General features: G+C 44.4%; 1 protein-coding gene across 3 annotated transcripts in view; it reads right to left on the bottom strand.

The window, feature by feature from the left end:
- LOC8030315 (sphingomyelin phosphodiesterase) overlaps window positions 1-18,017 on the bottom strand; it is a 116,325-nt gene extending 98,308 nt beyond the window's left edge. For 2 of the 3 annotated variants that reach the window (XM_029990502.4, XM_029990503.4), the window contains exon 1: window positions 17,530-17,777. The gene's annotated coding sequence lies outside the window, so the exon portion shown is untranslated. Of the gene's footprint in view, window positions 1-17,529; window positions 17,778-17,802 lie in introns of those variants that run through there. The other variant, XM_029990504.3, reaches the window with a different exon arrangement.
- Window positions 18,018-18,545: the final 528 nt, after the last annotated feature.

The raw sequence follows: 18,545 nt of genomic DNA, 5'->3' as shown, positions 1-18,545 counted from the left end.
AGTTCGTTCGGATACCACTATTTCGTCAAATCTGTGAATACGAAAAATAATCTATGCAAGAGAAAACGATTTCGGGACGTGAGCCCATAAAACCGCTGATGTTAGAGATATGACACGCAACCGACCGACGAAACGTCGAACAAGCCACTTTCGCTTCGCCCATAGAGGCTTCGCCGAGCTTCCATGAACGATCGCTCTCGACTCGTTTTGTTTGCCCGCTTGCTCCAACCTGTCGATCCTGCCCGGGCTTTACAATGTCTTGTTTTAGTAGAATTTCTACTCGACAAGACCCAGCCTGTTGAAAGTTCCGACGGTGTAAGGGACTTTAGCGGTGTAGTCGAAGACGATAAGGTGTACCAGGTCTACTGGGCCGGAGACGCGCGAACAAAAGGATCGTTCTACGACGCGAGAGTACTCTACATGCCAGGTGAGTAGAACTGAATTACGACGAGTGATGTACGAGTGTTTTGCATAACATGCTGAAGGTTTAACTGCATATGCAGCCGAAGCATTCTTTAGAGCGATGCGCTCATTGTCGGAATCTCGCGCTGCAATACTATAATGCTCCTGACTCGGTCCGAGAGGTTTGGGTAGAAAGTTCATAACTTTCTATCTGTGTCGCACCTCATTATTATTGTTTCATGAAGAGTGCAGAAAAAAGCATCCGCGAGCGTAGTTCAGATATGTCGGCTGCTCGCGTTCGTCCGTGGAAGCAAGGGCTGTCTGTCGTAGCATGCATGCTTGCTCTCTAGCTTCAACGGAGTCGCATAGGTTTTGTGAATTAAAGTGTATACGGTCGTCCCGAAAGGTTCAGATATCGAGGGCGTTTCTTTGAAACATGCTTACGGTGCATGTGGTCCCGTTTGTAACCGATTGTCCCTTTTGCCCGAAAAACGCAAATTTCAAAAGGGGGAAAGAAACAAAGGACGGGTACACAATTTTCCTGATTTTTTACGTCATGAATTAAATTCATTTTAAGGATTTGTGACCCGTTTCACAGCCATGCAAGATGGCCACCTCGGCTTGTGACCCGTTTCATAGCCATCCAAGATTGCCACCTCGAAATTCGAGCTTTATATAAAGAGTAAAGCTATACGCACTCCGAAGTGCACTTCGGACGGAAATGGCTATACACACTCCGCTAAACTCGTATAAAACGAATGGTCAAATCGACTTTTCCAAAGCGATCGCATGGCATAGGGGTTAAGGTGTCCGCTTTGTACGCGAGTGGAAGCGGGCTCGACCCGCGGTGAGCGTGCTTTTTTTTTTTTTTTCTTTAACATTTTGTTTTGTCGGAACATTTGGCGATATTTGTGAGTGCGTATAGCTTTACTTTTATATACATGCTGCCCTTGTTGATGAAATTCCCTTGGCAGTGGCAGTCAGACGTCATCTGATGGACCATCAGGGCACGTTCCACCAAAGCTGCTGCGTGGCAGTCAGTGTCCCAAACTACGTATCTTGATGGAATTTTCAGTAGGGTCGTTATATTATAAGCATGCTGTCCTGGCAGTTAAATGCTTTCTTTCCGTGAATAAACCTTGAACTAAGCATAAGGAGTGCAAACGAGCTGGTGTGAATTGCACATTACTGAAACCGCGAGACAGCAGGTGAAAAACGACACGGACACGTAAAAGTGCTTAAAGTGTCGGTTCTTTACCTGCAATGTCGTGGTTTCAGTCATCTACATGAGTAAAGCTTTTCAGTAAGTCACATACCCGATCGTTTTTATTTATTTTTATACAAATTGTTTTTATTTCTAGTAATTTGACACCACCTTCAAAACAATTTCGCAAGTGACTACCTTAGTCTTAATAAATGCAAGGTAAAACATCTATGAAGCTCTGTTATGTCCCAAACCCGCTACAGAGAAATTCGATAAAACGGCCCTTAGTGATTCGATGAAACGGCGTTCAATGAAATATCCATTCATTAGATAAAACAGCGTTCGATGAAATGTCCGCTACCTCCTACCTCCTGCTATGGGATCGTTTCATTCCCCAAAACGTCCTGGGTATTTTCGAGACAAAGTAGGTGTCTGGTACCGCCTGTTTCCAAGCTCCAAGCATCGACAATTATGATCAAATTGGTCGGTTTAATGTTTCGATTGTTTAATCCTTGCTTTCCTGGATTAGTTTTAGTATACTTCATCAGCGAGTGAGTAGGCATGCCGAAAGTTCTAATTTCAACACCAGCCTGTGCGTTCACGACCGTAGCTGTGACCATTTCGACAATCCCTTTCCGTTATCACGCAGCAAAGACACTCATCAAATTATTTAAGCTGCGCGCCAGCCTTAATTATTGTTAAATAACGTTTTCCAAGCCTTTATTTGACTAAGACGTTATTGATAGAGATCTAGATCTGTCATCGAAGCTGTGTATGTTGTCGTGTTGCCGGCCTAAAATTAGGTTAGCCAGCGATCAGTGCAACACACGGTTTCAAACACAAGTTGCTGCTGTTTTTGTTGCCGAAAGCTGTCATACCGAGGTAACATTTTCGTTGTCGTCAATGTTGTGCTGCTGTTTCTGCGATGTGGCAGTTATGTCGGACAACACGGGGAGCGAGCAACAAGTTGCCCGACTGTTGGGCAACCTGTTATATTGTTGTTGTCATTATGATGCCTCAGTGTTACATGGCCTTAAGAAGCAGCGCCACGTCTTCGCAGTATGGCTCGCTCGTGGAGTTACTTAGTCCTGAACGTGACTTGGCAGAGAACACAAACGCGTTAGCTATACTCCGTTCACTCATAAGCTGAGATTGCAGCCAAAGCTACAAGCGCGAGCTAGCCCGCGCTTCAGACACGCATATCTAGCGCGAATGCTCGGTCTGCGGAAGAACGCTTCGAAGCAGCGACCTCGAGCTCTCGCCCTCGGATATTACTACTAGGCGAGATTGCCGCGCGTTGACGCCACCAAGCAGCAAGCCGCGCATCTACAGTACCCTTAACCGTTCTTGAACTCTTGACGTCACGAGCGCGATACGCATTGCGCTTCTCGATGGCCGACTTCGGTGCGAGGCGCAGAGATCTCGCGCTCTCGTCATTTCGTTTCCGTACCCCTTTAGGCTGAACGGAATATAGGACAGCGGCTCTTGAATACAATCTACTAAAGCTCTCTATTCTTTCCTAGGTATTACTCTTCTATGTTCTCCTTTCTGCTCTGACACCTAGGAAGGAAATGCCTCCACCCCCCCCCCCCCCTTTCTTACGAAATAGTCAGTAGGTATTAGGTAAACTGCGAGTAACGTTGCATAACATACGTTATTGAGTGACGTCCTCCGTGCAGACAATAAGGAGGAGTTGAGAGGATACATATAAATAATTAATAAGTTTTCCTTCAACAAATTATTTACCTCTCCTAGTTTTGTGTGGTGGGAGGGGGTTCGTTTGACTGTGTGCTTTTTAACACTCTACAGTCAATAGTAGATGCAACCGCAAAGAAAGAATCCGAGTCGGGATGTGTAAAGCCTCCGGGTGAGACGAGACAGAAAATGCGGCTTTCTTATTTACGACAGGGGAAAGAAATTAAAACGAACTAGAAGCAAAACAACGCAAGGTTGAATTTGTACAACTAGATTAGAATACGCACCACCAAAACATCTAATTTCTGCATTTATTTTTGCCTATGCGACTCTCGCGTTCTTTCGTCACAGGGAGGTGCAAAAGCTGAACTCCACGGGACGAAGAAGTTATGAACTTTGCTCAGCGGCGCGCTCTGCTCGTGACTTCAGAATAGTACTTGTTACGTTGCGCACAAAGCGAACGGGTCGCCGGATGACGTTCGCCGCTTGTTTACCTCGTATTCGATGAAGGTCAGCCTTGAAACGAACAAGGGAGGTCACCACAAGCTGTAGCTACTGTATATTGCAATATGTTAAAGCGGCTGACCGAAGTTTTTTTCGTAGCACGTTTGCAGTCGAGTCTTCACTGGACCGCCCATAACACAAAGGAGCCTTCGCACATAGAAAAACATACACAAATTAAATTCCCCTGGCATTTATTTTTAGGAACTAGAACACGGAGGCCAGAGAGGAGCATCTTATAGTCGAGTTCTGCGCTCGGGCGCTCCCTACGACCTTTCCCGTGCACAGTGGCCCAGCTCATGCCGAACTTCTGAGGGAACCCGTTTAAAGAGACTCGCCGTTCAATTAGCTCCGTTCTCGTGGAGCATTGCGCCATATGTTGTAAGTTTGAACTCTGACTCGGAGCTCGGGAGCGCAAGAAACAGAAAAACCGAGAACGAGATGGCGATAAATCACACGTGGTACGGCGCAGCATAAAAAAAAAAGTAAAAAAAACAGGACGAAAATAAGTACACACAAAGAAGAAAGAGAGACGAGCACGAGAATTCTCAGGTAACATCAACGGACTCCTGACAGACTGAGCTTTGCCCGCGGCCTCACGTGATGTTTACACCAGCTCAGGCGAACTTGAGCAAGACGAGATGTCTCCCGCCGCCATCAACCATCTGGGAGTGCGAAAAGCGGACCGGGAAAGAAGCGGAATCTGAAACGTCGGTCAGAGGAGGAGAAGGAAAATGATCACGGGACGACGGGTTCTTAGAGAGATCGAAAAGAAACGCCACGAAAGACGCCACGCAAAAGAACTCCCCTCTGTTTAACGTTGTAGATTTAGAGTAATAAACAGTTCGTATTGGGTTAAACATTGCGGTTGTCATTTAACAACACCATATTCGCATATTTCGCCCAAACAACGCAGTGCGCTGACTTGTTCAGCGATGTTCTTGTTCTTCTGTTCCCGCTTGTAAAATAGGTCGTCAGTAATAATTCGTCATCATCTGGAGGAGAATCTCGCAGTAGCAAATGGCAATGCAGGTGAGCAGAGGTCAAGCATAACACATTCTTCAGCAGGTCCACATTTGCAGATCAACATGGCAGGCCCTGTGTCTGCGTCATCTACACCGTGCACGATGAAAAGACTGTTCAAATTTTCGGTGTACTCAATCCACGCGTTTGGACCCGTACACTCTAACCTCTTGATACTCACGTTGGGAGCCATGGAAAGGCCTTAGTTCGTCAAGCTCATCGCCACTAGATTGTACTCGTAATAGATCAAAACTTATTGTAATCAAGGGACGTGGTTGTCCAGAGCTTGCACTCAGTTTCATAATCTTCTCATATCGCAGCGCAGTGACAGGTGAGCACAGCATTTCAGAACATCGCAATTACAGTCCACAAATAAACTTCGGAATACAATATGTCATCTAACCGATATCACTGCAATAAGCCTTCTTTTTTGCTCGACCTGTTTATCATGGCACATGAAAGCTCTGACTTTAGTGCCGGGGTGATGTGTTCCAGTTTAAGTGACCACGTGCACTTACGAGAAGAAGCGTGCTGTGTTATGCACGGTCTGCGGGGTGGCGACGTACGCCATCATTCGTTCTCTCTGTTCGCCGGCTCTTCCGTCTGAGAGAAGTTACAAGGATGTCGTCTCGAAGCTGACGGCTCACTTCAACCCTAGGCCGTCCGTTATCGCGCAGCGGTTTCAGTTCGGGAAACGCAACCAGCGGCCGGGTGAGAGCATCGCTGACTACATCGCCCAGCTTCGTCGCCTGCTACTTTGGGTCGACGCCGGACGATAAGGTCGAGACAGCTTGGTCTACGGTTTCCAGGAAGAACCACTTCAAAGGATTCCACGTGGTTCACGGTAACTGCCTAACTAACTGCCGAAACAGTCTTTGTTTATTTGGCAGGGTTGCACCTCTCAGAGGAGCAAGGAGAAGAACTCTGTCAGCATGCTACGCGTCGCAGGGGGCACGCGGAGCGAAATCTGGCGATGTTCCACGCTGAACGCCGAATAAGGTCCAGAGTTCAATCTCTGCCGCTCCCTGCTTCAATTTGGACAGGCCTGCTGCTATGTGTTGCTGTCTGGGGCAGGGGGGGGGGGGGGGGGGGGGGGGTGGTAGAGCACGTTTGCAAAGATGCTAGATTAAAGTGCTGCTAAAGAGTCCGCCAGACTCGACCATGTGAGGTGCGGCTGAAACAAAGCGTAGTTTTCCATCATGCAGGAGGAAGGGTGCTTCAGAAGTCTCTGTCCCTGCGCGCTAACCAAACGTTTAAAGTAACTCAAGAACGACATGAAATTAACAAAGAAGAACTGCAACTCGCGCTTTTAGCATTCTGTCCGAAAGCTAAAGATACTTGCCATTTTTTTATCTTGTTTTCTTTCAGGAACCAGACCGCGACTTAAAAGCATTTGATTTTATTTTCTAGGGGCTCTACTCAAACCTTTAGTACTACGGGCCCATGAGCGTATTATCAACGCGGCTTTGTGTAATCATCTCTGCGTGACGTTCGTTAAAGGACCAAGGCTAGCAGCCGTACAGCGCTAACCAAATTCCTCATCAACAACCAAGAGGCCAGTCGCCTCATTCGGGAGGCCGACTGACTCCACACACCAAAGGTTTTTGAGATCTACTAGTCGGAAATCGCAAACACTACGTTAAGCGGTACCGTACCAGGCGATGTCCAAAATTAAAAAAAAAAAAAGATTATCACCGGTTTTCACCAGGCGTGACTAAGGCTTCTTTAACCACCGACTAGCGACGCCGTCGACTAAAATGATCACGTGGCGAGCGATTGTCGCCGCTAAGTGAGCGCTTGATATTCACTAGTCGTGTTTAGGGCCTAGTCCCCGCACGACTAAGAGGTTGACTAGCAAATCTTAGACATGGGGTAGGGCTACTTTAGTCGGTGTTTAGCGGGTGACTAGCGGCTCAGCGCCATGGCCGACTCGTATCACCACTGACCGCCAGCGCTAACAAACCACTTACTGCCTCGGAACGCTGGGGGACACATGAAAAAAGAATAGACCGATCTCACCAAGCGTTCGGCGCATGCGTGACGCCGCCATAACTTTAGTTCGCAGGAGGCAGGCGGCAGTGCACAAGACTGCTCGTGCCGCCTCATGTTCCACATGTGCAGAGCTCTAGCGAGGTTGTCCCACGTGCAGAAAGACTAAAGCTCCCTCGATGCATTGCGGCAGCGGTGGCGTAGTCAAACTGGCTGGTGAGTTCGGTCTATTGGAGGAGCAAATATTGTGTAAATAGCCATGTTCAACGGCCAGAGATACCACTAAAGCGGTCTCAGCAGGGCGCTGGACGGCGAGAAAAAACGCATTTACGTGCGCTTCCATACTTGTTTACGTCGCTGGCAATGCGGCTTCCGTATTTCTTCCGTGCGTTTCTTTTAATTTTTCTTTGTAAACTCTGTCTCGGGCAATTAGTCTCTCATTCTGACTTTTTCTTCCTGATAAACATTTAAATATTAGTTTTTATACGATAAAATACCCATTTGCTCGGCTTTGTTTAAGTGCGCGTGCGCGTGACCTCTCTTTTTATGTCACTTCCGTTTGTTATTTCTGACCAGATAGTCACCCGCTCGCTTCGCGCTCGTGAATTCCGCAGAAATAGTCGATCCTTAGTCGCTGATTTTTTCTCTTAGTTCGCGCCTACTTAGTCGCGATACTAATTAGTCACGACTGGTGAATACGGCTCTATGTTTTTAGGTCGAACACAAAATGAAGTGTAATTGACGACTCCTGCACATTATATGTCGGATAATTTATTAAAAAATGTTTCTCGAGAAAATGGCTCTGTCTGTTCTGATTTTCTGAAGGACAGGTGTGAAAAGGTCACAGCGCCTCACCGGTATTTCCTGATGTTGAAAGCATATCACGTGCCCGGTAAATTGTTCGGAAATCTATTTGTACACTCAGAGGCTGCTTTTGATTTTAACGAACAGCTACGGTTTCACATCCTTGCCATTGTAGAGAGTGTAGCACATGTTCCAAATGTGTGTGTTGTTTTGTTTGCAATAGATTCGGTTCTTTCCGTTTCTGTTCCGAGGAGTGTCAGAAACGATTATTAAAGATGTTTTGCCGACTGCGTCTCTGTTGGCGTGTCCGTTTCGTTAACGGGAACCCAAATAAAGTACGTTTCCAGTCTGCTGTTTCTGGGGAGACAATTAGACAAATTTAAAAAATTAGGAGTTTTCTTTTTTTTTTATCAGCGCAGTTTCGGTCGCTATAAATCTCCATGAACCTAGTTTAATCTCCATTGTATGATTTGGTGTTGTCTGTTTTAACCAAAAACAAAATATTAAAGTATGCCGAATTCATGTATCAAAACTGATGTGGAAACTGAGTCTTATGACCCCATGGTACACTTGGCTAGGTGGTGGCTTCTGGGAGTTTGAGAGGGAAGATTTTTTTACCCCGTGACCTGTGACTTTGTTATACTTTCTTATCGGGATGTGTGTTGTTTGAGCTTCGTAAATTATCATGCCACATGTTATTGGTTGGCAAATAATCATGACGTATATTTTCCGGATATCTTTGTCTCAATCAGTATGTTACAAAAGATTCATTATGTTAATAATAATTTTCTGTTGTAACTATGAATCGCAATATTAGGAAACATGTTACGCCAGAACTGATTCATCTGTACATAATTGAGCTAAAACTAAATTATTTGAATCACTACCTGTTTTACTTATAATATTACATAAGTCAAGATTCTTCTTGGTTAATTTTAACAAATATTTTACCGCAAGAAAATATACTTTTTGTTGTGTGATGTCGGCTACCTTCTACTTCACAGAGTCTGCAATTAGAAATGCAGTTATAGGCAGTAAATACATGTAAATACAGTAAATATGTCTGCCGAAATCGCGACTAAAATGTCAAGAGGCCGTATTTGCGGCAGTCGAGGCACCATTACAGAACAGCACAGGACATAACAGCACGCGACAAAACAGCACAGCGTCAAAACAGCACCGCAACAAAACAGCACGCGTCAAAATATCACGCGACAAAACAGCACACCGTCAAAACGGCACAGCGACAGAAGAGCACGTGCCAAAACAGCACGACGTCAAACACCACGACGTCAAAACAGCACAGCGACAAAACGGCACAGCGTCAAAACATGCCATTGACAATGTAGCTAGTGTTCGGCGTTTTCGGTTTCTATTATTTGAAATTCCGCGCACTTTTTTCAGTTTTTATTCCAAACAAAAGTTTTCGCTTTATTGCGGTGAATATTTATAGACTCATAAACTTCTCAGTTATATTAGGTTTATTGATGAAAACCAGTATACTAACGAAAATGCAATAATTAAAAGCGTTTGTGTAAAATGTATATTGAGTACCAGGTACTGGTCTTCTTATTTGTTGCCGTCTTTGGAAGCCGGCGCGACCTGTTTTGTAAGACGCACTGGGGCCTTACCGTGATCTGGCATTATCTTCGTGTGCTCGTATTTGTACACAGGACGAGCATGAGCTTCAGTACCCCTTCGGTCGGACAGGCAAATGTCAAACTTGAGAAATTAGCAAGCATTGTACTCGGTGCGTTTTCCCCCATTTTCACGATTGCGAGAGATGATAAATTCGCGTCGACGGCAGAAATGACAATAAAACACTCGTATTTATGCCCTCCTCTAGTAGACGGAAGCTAGGGTGTTAAACAATGCGCGGCATTTACGGACGCTCTTGATTTCTGTTGTCTGAGTTCACAATTAAACACTCTTCTTTTAACAAAGAATTTGGCAGAAATCCCTATCAGGTGAAAAACCCGGATCTCGTCGTGAAGAACCCCTGCGCCCCGGGAGCTTTTGTTGAAAGTTGAACGGATCTCGCAGACAAGCTGAAAACTGGGAAAGGAAGTGGTCATATTCTCAGTAATGAGTAGCGTTCCGTGTTTTCAAAGTTTAGTTTTCGTGAAGTTTGGAGGGTGTTTTTCTGAGTTTTTTTTTTTTTTTTTTTTTGCCGAATATTCTAAGTTTATCGGAGTTTATTTTTGTTTTATTCCGAATACTCCGAAATTCGAAGCTCAATTTCGCAGTGTTTCTTATTGTAAATAAACAAATAATATCCAAAGGTAAACGTATGCTGTACAAAAAAAAAAACGCGATTGTATTAATTAATATTTTCTTCAGTTGGATTTGGCGTTGGTGCCAATACTGCTGGCAATACTAATTTGTCCTAGAACGAAAGTGGCACACAAGTGTTATTTCGATAAATGGCAATACCTTAAAATCAATTATTTACTGGAGGTAGTCGTTGGGAAGCCTGTATTCATTCCATGCTATTCCATCAACCTACCGCCCGGCCGCAAGAGGTAGAGTGGAAAAGGATGAAATAGAGAAGTATCAACTGTCCTCTTCCCCACTTTATGTAATTTCTATCGTCCATAGCTCTCACGGTTACAAAAACACAACCTCCCCTTCCTCTCAGGCACACCCAAACCGGAAATATAAACAGTGACTTTTGTCTTGACCCGATAGTACAATGACCTGTTGTCCTGAACGAAATTTGAAAGATATGTGTGGTGACATTTTCCCAGGACCATTTACTCTACGCGCTGATTAAGCCATTAATTGTAGAATATATTTGTGTGTGTGTGTGTGGGGGGGGGGGGGGGGGGGATCGGCACATCGAAATTTAGAGTTTATCAGATAAATACGAATAGACGAAACTTTTATGGGCCGGTGTTTTGCGAATTTATCTGAAAACACGAAACAGTTATAAATCGCATCCCCCCCCCCATACACACACACACACCACTCCAAACGCCCTCGAAAATACTGAACTTTTTCAGTTAAGACCGAATTTGGAAAAATGAATTCGGCGCACTTTTACCGGTTATATTCGGTTTAACCCGAAAACGCTGAACCCTAAATATAGCGTTTGAAGTTATTAAATGCACGTCTCAAATAAGGCACCGTAAAGGAATTGAGGTTCTAGGCCAAATTGTGGAAAGCCAACTTGTCGACGGCCAATTTTTCGAATCTGTTCTTTTGGAGGCAAGTTCGGAGTGGGGAGTACACTCGATGCGCGCATGACGGTTTTCTGGGCAGTACCGAAACACCGCTTGTGCGTGTTCTGGCTATTTTGTAGCGTGACCTAGACTGGCCGAGGTTGAGCAGTTTCGCGTGGCTCGCATAATGAACCGTGCTCCGTGCTGCACATGCGCGAGGAGCAGTGACGTCACACGGCGCACAGCTGGCGCGCCGGAGCCGCCGCCGCGCCCGCCTCGCCGGTCTGCGCATTCAAGAGGAGTGACGTCATAGCCACGGCAGCCGCACTCGCGCCGCCGCGTGCCCAGCTGTGCGCCTCCGTTGCGCAGTAGCCAAGTCTGACGCTGCACCGGAGCCGCTTGATAGTGCCTCTCATTTTGTGCGCATAAGCTCACGCTACTTATATCCTGGCATAGCCAAGCTAAGCCACCGCAATTTTTTCGAGCAGTTTTGCTCATTTTGACGCGCAAGTTTGCTGGTGATATCGACTACAACAAATAATTCAATCGCACGGCAATGTGCTGTCGTTAGTTGTTAAAAGAAAAAAAAAACAGAAAGCTTGTGCGACAGCGGTGTTTCAGCCCATGCTGCAGCGTAAGGCCACAGCATGAGGCTGCGGCATGTTACTGCTTCACCGGTTTCCATTCGATCAAGGCCCTTCGTCAGCAATAATATGTGAATTTAACTCAAAACGTACAACTTCTCGCCTGCAAGCTCCAGCCGCGTGTTTCCAGGAGATTTTATTCACGGCGAATGAACCCCGCAGAATCGGTGCCCATGGTACACCTTAAATTCGCTCCACATTAAAGTGACCTTATCTTACCGGTTCTATCAATGCATCTGAAATCGGCGCATCTCCCGCTTTTTTTTTTTTGGAGGGGGGGGGGGGGGTGGGGGGAATTCTACGCTCAGGTGGTTATTACGAAACGATGAGTACTACGGAGCCTCACCAGACCGCCACAAACCAGGTAGTTCATAACTTGAACTTATGGGTATCTTTTCCCCAATAACTTTTCCTCTTTCCCTGATACTTCAAAAAAGACCAGACAACGCAGCCAACATCGACGCGAAGGTATCCCCTCTAACGACCCAATCTTTTCAGAAATTAGTGTAGTTAAGTAGTAGTAACTACTGCTAACTTTATTTGTGTTTAGCAATCAAACAGCAGCAGCACTCGGGACACTGACTTGAGCGCGATCCCGTCCCCGCCAGCGTACATTTTTTTTTTGTTTCTCCACTAGCTGTTAAATAATGCCATGCAATATCCAACCCTTTTTCTTTAAGTTTTGTTTTGTTTTCATAAAACGCTTCATATTACAGCCTTTTTAACATGCGTGCTGTTTTGTAGTTGTGCTATTTTGACGCGTGCTGTTTTGTCGCGTGCTGTTTTGTCGTGTGCTGTTCTTTCGCGTTCCCCGTATTTGCCTGCCCGCGAGCAAAACCGCTGAATTCGAAACAAAAACTACATATACCGTAACCGGAAAACTTCCATATGAACTTTTAATCCCGCCCGCTAAGTGCGCTGCGTTTTACCTGGGCCGCTGGGGCCTACGGCAGTTGGTGCTATTTAATTTGTGTATATTACTCTATGGCGATGCAACGATTTTTGTACTTCACACAAAAACCGCTTAGAACCGATCCCTGACGTTAATGACCCGTGAAACACTAGTTCGCTTTTCACCACATGCACTCGAAGTCGCAGAAAAAATTAAAGAAAAACGAGCAGCGTTCACCCCCTCAGCTCGCAGCCAGCAGAAGCGGCCACGTGATCTGGAACCGATTATATGCTGCCAATGTAATCATAGCCACACGCTGGGGTTGGCAAGGCACAGGACACGCGCTGAGTTCCACACATTCTAATGGTTAAGCTATTGTCGTCATTACAGTGATTTAACACGGGCCACAACTCGATTGCTCCTCGAGCTATCAATTATCAGGAGCCCAAGTCGAGTGCCAACGCAATGCCCGGGTCCAATCTCTGAGCCGCATTCAAACATCGCCACTGCGCGGTACTGCGACCGCCCAGCTACGTCATCAAGTTTTGCGAAGGAGAGATTAAATCAAAGCACTCGCTTTTGCCTTAAACATGAAATAAAACAGTGAAAAAAGGTGCAAAAGGAAGCGACAAACCGGACAGGACAGTGCGCTGAATCGCAACTACGTATTTTTACTGATAGACAAGGAGAACTATCAGGAAAACGGCATAGTTGCGAGTCAGCGCTCTGTCGTGTTCGGTTCGTCGCTTCCTTTTGTAGCTTTTTGCGCTGTTTTATCTCATTATGTTTAACGACTACCGACTAGCCCAGACTTAACCTTATTATTCGCCCTTGAAATTGCGCCGCAACAAAAACGTTTCTTGGCCAGTGGCGTTTAGTGCGAGCATCCTTGAGTCCCTCTAGTGCCAGTAGGCTTGTATAAAGTTAAAAACATTCCAATCGAATATTGTTGCACCGCCCCTTTAAGATCCACCTCACTTTTATTTGTAATGCACCTTTGGTTTAGTAATAAATGTGGGCAATAAGAACAAACATTGACGTAAAACAATATAAAAACACGGTTGCATAACGACGGCGCTCTAGCTGCCTACAGATTTCGTCTGCGTGTCGTCTGCTTTCTTCCGCTGGTCGGCTACGCCTTCAGACGCTGCTCCCTACGCCATTTATTGATAGGGGCCCCAAACGCGCCCACCACCCGACTTGGTCGTCTACGTTGCCATCCGCCAGTGACCCAGGGAAGTTTTCTGGCATCCTTTTTTTGCAGAAAGGGATCTACACTTTGTTTACAAGATAAAACCGAACTATGAAAGACATTTTTTCTGAAACCTTTAGACCGCCACGTGCAGGCGGCGATTTTTACAGCCTATTTTTGATCGAGACTGATGACTTTTAGAAGCCCTATATATTAAACCTGGGAAACTTATTACCGTCCCCATTGTACCTTGTTTAACTCTTATTTACACCCTCGCTCTCACGTCGGGCATGTTTCTCATAAGTATGCAAATCGCAAAAGTGTCAGTATTGTAGGAGGCATAAGAAAAGAAATATTGAAGGGAACTGTAGCCCTATATCCATTTTTCAAAACTTTTAAATCTGTTTCGAACAACATTGTACACGCGCGAACGACAAATGTTTCTCATGAACGTAACCGAATCTCATTTTGGATTTTAGAAATTGAAGTCAGTCGAATTTTCACTGTTGCACCCAAATGTGATTATACTTCATAATTCAGAAAAATTAGTATTACAAATTGGTATCTTTCTCGACGTCAGAAAATCTTTAAACTGCCTCAATCATAATATCCCTCAAGGTAAATTATTTTCATGCGCTTTTTCAATTGTTTCCTTTTCCCTGTTGAAGCCCTATTTTCAAAATCTTCATCAATATGGTTATATAATCGGACACAAGCTCGACGTCAATTCCGGTGTTTTTCAGAGGGCTTTTTGGACCACCTTTTATTTCTTTTTTAGGTATACGAAATTGTAATTATTGGTTCTAGTGTCGAATCTATTGTTTATGCCTTCGATACCCGTATGATTATTTTTTTAAACGAACGGCGAACAACCTATCTGAACAAACAATTGTGTCCATTCAAAATAAAAAAAAAAAATTGGTGTGAAAAAAAAAATTATATGAATGCTGGCAAAATCATGAGTGTGTTATTATAATTCCCTGCCAGAGCTGAACTTAACCTATCCAATTTCTTAAATTATCGTTCTCGTGTTAGTAAATATTTTGATGATGTAAACATTTTTGGTCTGAAGTTTTATTTTTCTTATAACATGACTTTGAATTGGCATATTGCAGATACTTATAGTAAGTTTTCGAAAATAGTGTGCATAATAAGTACAGATAGAAACATTTTACCGAGAAGTATAAAACTCCAAATTTAGAAATCACTTTTTAATCCGAGCTTATGCCACGCGCGTGTAATGTGAGGATCAACTGGTTTAACTAATTTAAAAGTACTCAGTGTTACAGAAGAAAGCTCTTCAAACAGTTGGTACTGCTCCTTCGATATCCCCATTATTACATCTAATTCATAAGGATTCTATTACCAACGTATCAGAGAAGTACTCCCAACGATTATTCTCAACATACGTGTCTGCCATAAAAGGCTAATGCGAAAATTTTCTAAAGTTCGCTCATTTTTGTTTTCTCAATTTACTTAATCCAATTGTTCAGACGACCTCATGGCTTATTCCCCAATCACGTACTAACGAAAAATAGGTAAATATAAACTGCTTGAACTACTAAACTATCCTTCATCTCTAGAAATTAATGCCACCTAACTAATAAAAACTGCCATGCTTAACATTTTATAAAAGCGTGCATCGTTTTTATAATTGACGTGTTTTTGTTTAATTATTATTTTTTTAGTGCGATGTTGTCATTGCTTAAGCAATGACAACATGGCACTTCTGTATTACTGCATGACAATTGCCATGCAGTGGTACAGAGGGATCGTCAACCCACATACAAGCGGCTTTATGGTGAGTACCCGCATTGTTCATGATGTCAAAGAAACAGTGTTTTAATTCTTCAACTGGCGCAAGCACTTTGACATATCACCATGAAAGGAGGTAATTTTCCTTCTCGTTTCATTTCAAGTACATAACGTGGAAGAAATTGGCGTTTTTTTTAGCTTCCTAAATGTATTGCGTCGGATAGCCGTTGCCACTACATGTCCATTTGTAAGTGCTCGTGCCACACGCAAATTAAAAAAAAATAATAATTGTAATACAATTAATCGTCAGCAAAGCAATAATTGAACTGTTTTATTCATTTTTGTATCACATATTATCGACTTGATTCCTATACCAGCGTGTGTAATCTTGATTTAAACAAATTTATTCTTAAAAAGTCCATAAGAGGTAAAATAATACGGAATGTGCGCGTGAGTTATACGGTCAGGGGAAGGTAATATAGGGAGCTAACCCTTCCAATAAGTGAAATAAATAACCTCTAATTTGTTAAGCAACCTTCGCATTAGTTAATATAAGCTCCTAATTACAATTATAACTTTCTGAGCGTCATCTAAAGCCACTACATTAAACGAGTTTAGCAAGTACTGAAGCACGTGCTAAGCGCCGGGGTGCGTTAAAGTTGCCACTCATGCAACAGGCATGAGGCTGGCGATCTGCAAACGCGAATGATACTAGGGAGCTTTAGGAAACCGTTCTTGCGTATCCCATACGGTTAGGATGGGCGCCTCCAGTACGAACTGCGGATGCGTGAGTCTTTTGCGGTAGCGCATGCGCACTTCGTACCGGAGAGCCCACCGCACCTTATCGGATGTGCAAGAACGGTTCCCTAAAACTCTCATATTTTCATCTATGTTCTCCGGCCGCCCGTGTTGCATTTGTTGCGTCAGTGGAAGATGTGCTGCACACCCGCTCCTTCTTTATTTATTTTGTTTATTTATTAATACTGTCACCCCGTTTTTCAGGACGGTTACAGGGGTGGAAAGAAAATGACATACCAATACATTTCACAATGTATAAGAAAGCGTACAGTACAACCACGCGCATACAAGCACATAAGTTTGGACACGCTTTCTGAAGAATGTTTTGAAAGGTAACTACGAGACACACTCAGAGCACAAAACAGCTTCGCTTGTCCAGCGTTAGCTCGAAGACAACAATAGTATCTATATTTACTGTGTCGTCCGGTAGATCGTTGCATCGCTTAACAGTTCTAACAAAAAAACGAATACTCGAAAGTGTCATTATTTTCCCGTTGTATTTCAAGTGCCTTTTTATGCACACCCAGCAATAGCCGAGCCGAGCGTGGTAGGAAGTAACGGAGGGTGTAAAATGCTCAGCTCATTTCGAGATAGCTTAAAAGGGAGTTTAAGTCTGGCAGTTTCTGTGCGATTTGACAATAAAGGGACGTTTAGTTTTATGTGTATTGAAGCCACCGAGTCAGTTCGACCATACCTCGAAAGGATAAAACGGCGGGCTGCCATTCTTTGTATTTCTTTTCTAGCTTATCAATTCGGTTCTTCCTCTACGGATCCCACACAGCACAAGCGTTTTTTAGGGTTGGCCTTACCAGGGTTGGGTACGCGGATAATTTTACGTTATGCGGAGCGTGCCTTCGATTGCGCTTCAAGGAACACAACTTTATCATAGCCTTACGATGCAAAGGTGCTTCATTATTTTTAATTGATTAATTTAGAGGTTTTAAATGACCCTCAGCAAGTTTCTGATTGAAACAATATGCTTATTTTCACTAATTAAAAAAAATATAGGAATAAATCTTAGCTTTCATGTTTGTTTTACTTATCGTGACGATTGGCCTTCTATATTATGTCACCCTGGACGCTTAACTCACCGGCACAAAGCGGATTATTTTACCTTTTAAAAGCTCTTTTAAAATAAGAATGTTGAAATTAAAAATATACATACTCTATTTAGACAAACAGCTATCTAGAAAGCGTGTTACTTATTTGATACCGTTACTTTAAAAAGTGGGCTCGCAATATGCAAAGCGTACAATTCTTATATGTAGCTCTTAAGGGCCATGTTGGTGAAAATGTAATGAGCAACATTTAAGAGTTTTCTACGGGTATTATTTAAAACGAAGATACTATAATTACAAATTTAAGTAAGGACGCAAAAACTTTGAAATGTGTTAGTAACATGTTTCTTTTTTGGAGCATTGGCAAGGTAATGGTTAATTCAGTTTCATGCGCTCTAATGCTAAACTTACCTCGGTTTCAGTTTCAACGAACCCGGCGGCAAACTTGTACACGGACGGGCGTGGATCAGCTAAACTTTATCTTCTAGCGCAACGCTCGAGGGCCAATATCTTTCAAGCGCAGCAAACCTTTCAAAAGAACCGTCGTCGAACAGCTCGAACAAAAATGCGCGCGTTATTTTTTTTCTTTCCCCGCGAGTCAGGCGGCACCCGGGAAGCAGAGCGCACGGCGTCGAAACAGAGCGAAGAGGCGCGCCGCGATGCCGCAACCGAGAGATCACTTGCCTTCGAAGAAGAACGGGCCGCTTGGCTCGGTGCCCCGGGGGTTGCCTGGACTGCGAGAGAGTGAGAGGCGGCCTCGGAGCTGGAATGCCTCGGGTGACGACGTGCGGGGGCCTGCCGCCCGGGGCCCTTTTATTGGGCGAGTCCCGCGTGGCGTGAGGACGCCCCCACAGACCACGGCGGGTATCGCTCGCTCTGACGCAGAGCCACGGGGGTAAACAGTGGCCGAGAGGGCGCCGATAGACGAATCTCGCGGCCCATCGCTTCCAATGACAAACAAAACAAGGTCGATTCAGCGGTTTCGCCTATCTGCCCGATCGCGTCGCCGCGACCGAACCTAGTTCAGAGACGTTGCGGGCAGTACTCGAATTAAAGCCACCCCGTTGCCACCCCGCTTCAAGTCGAGCTGGGATGGACACAAAAACAATAACCGACACACGTCAAGGTGTACCACACACCATTGACACAATTGCGGAGATATGCGGACAATATCGCCAGTTATCGTCAATGGCAGTTATTTGGGGCAGGAACGCTATGTTGAGTGATGGACAGTAGCGGTCTAGATCCTTCTATACAATGGGACAGCGGTCATACATCCAGTAATAACATAGAAGTACAAAATCACTCATCTACATATTCTATCTCGGACAGTCAGATTTATTTACGGCGACATCAAAGCCGAGCAAGGGCTATATGATGACACCCTAAATAACAAAAATGTCGCCACAATTGAATTAAATTCCGAA

This window comes from Ixodes scapularis, unplaced genomic scaffold (genome assembly GCF_016920785.2).
Source record: "Ixodes scapularis isolate PalLabHiFi unplaced genomic scaffold, ASM1692078v2 PGA_scaffold2__306_contigs__length_199485367, whole genome shotgun sequence".
Classification (NCBI taxonomy): domain Eukaryota; kingdom Metazoa; phylum Arthropoda; class Arachnida; order Ixodida; family Ixodidae; genus Ixodes; species Ixodes scapularis.
The sequence above is the reverse complement of the archived record's forward strand: the minus strand, read 5'-3'. Positions and strand labels throughout refer to the sequence as shown.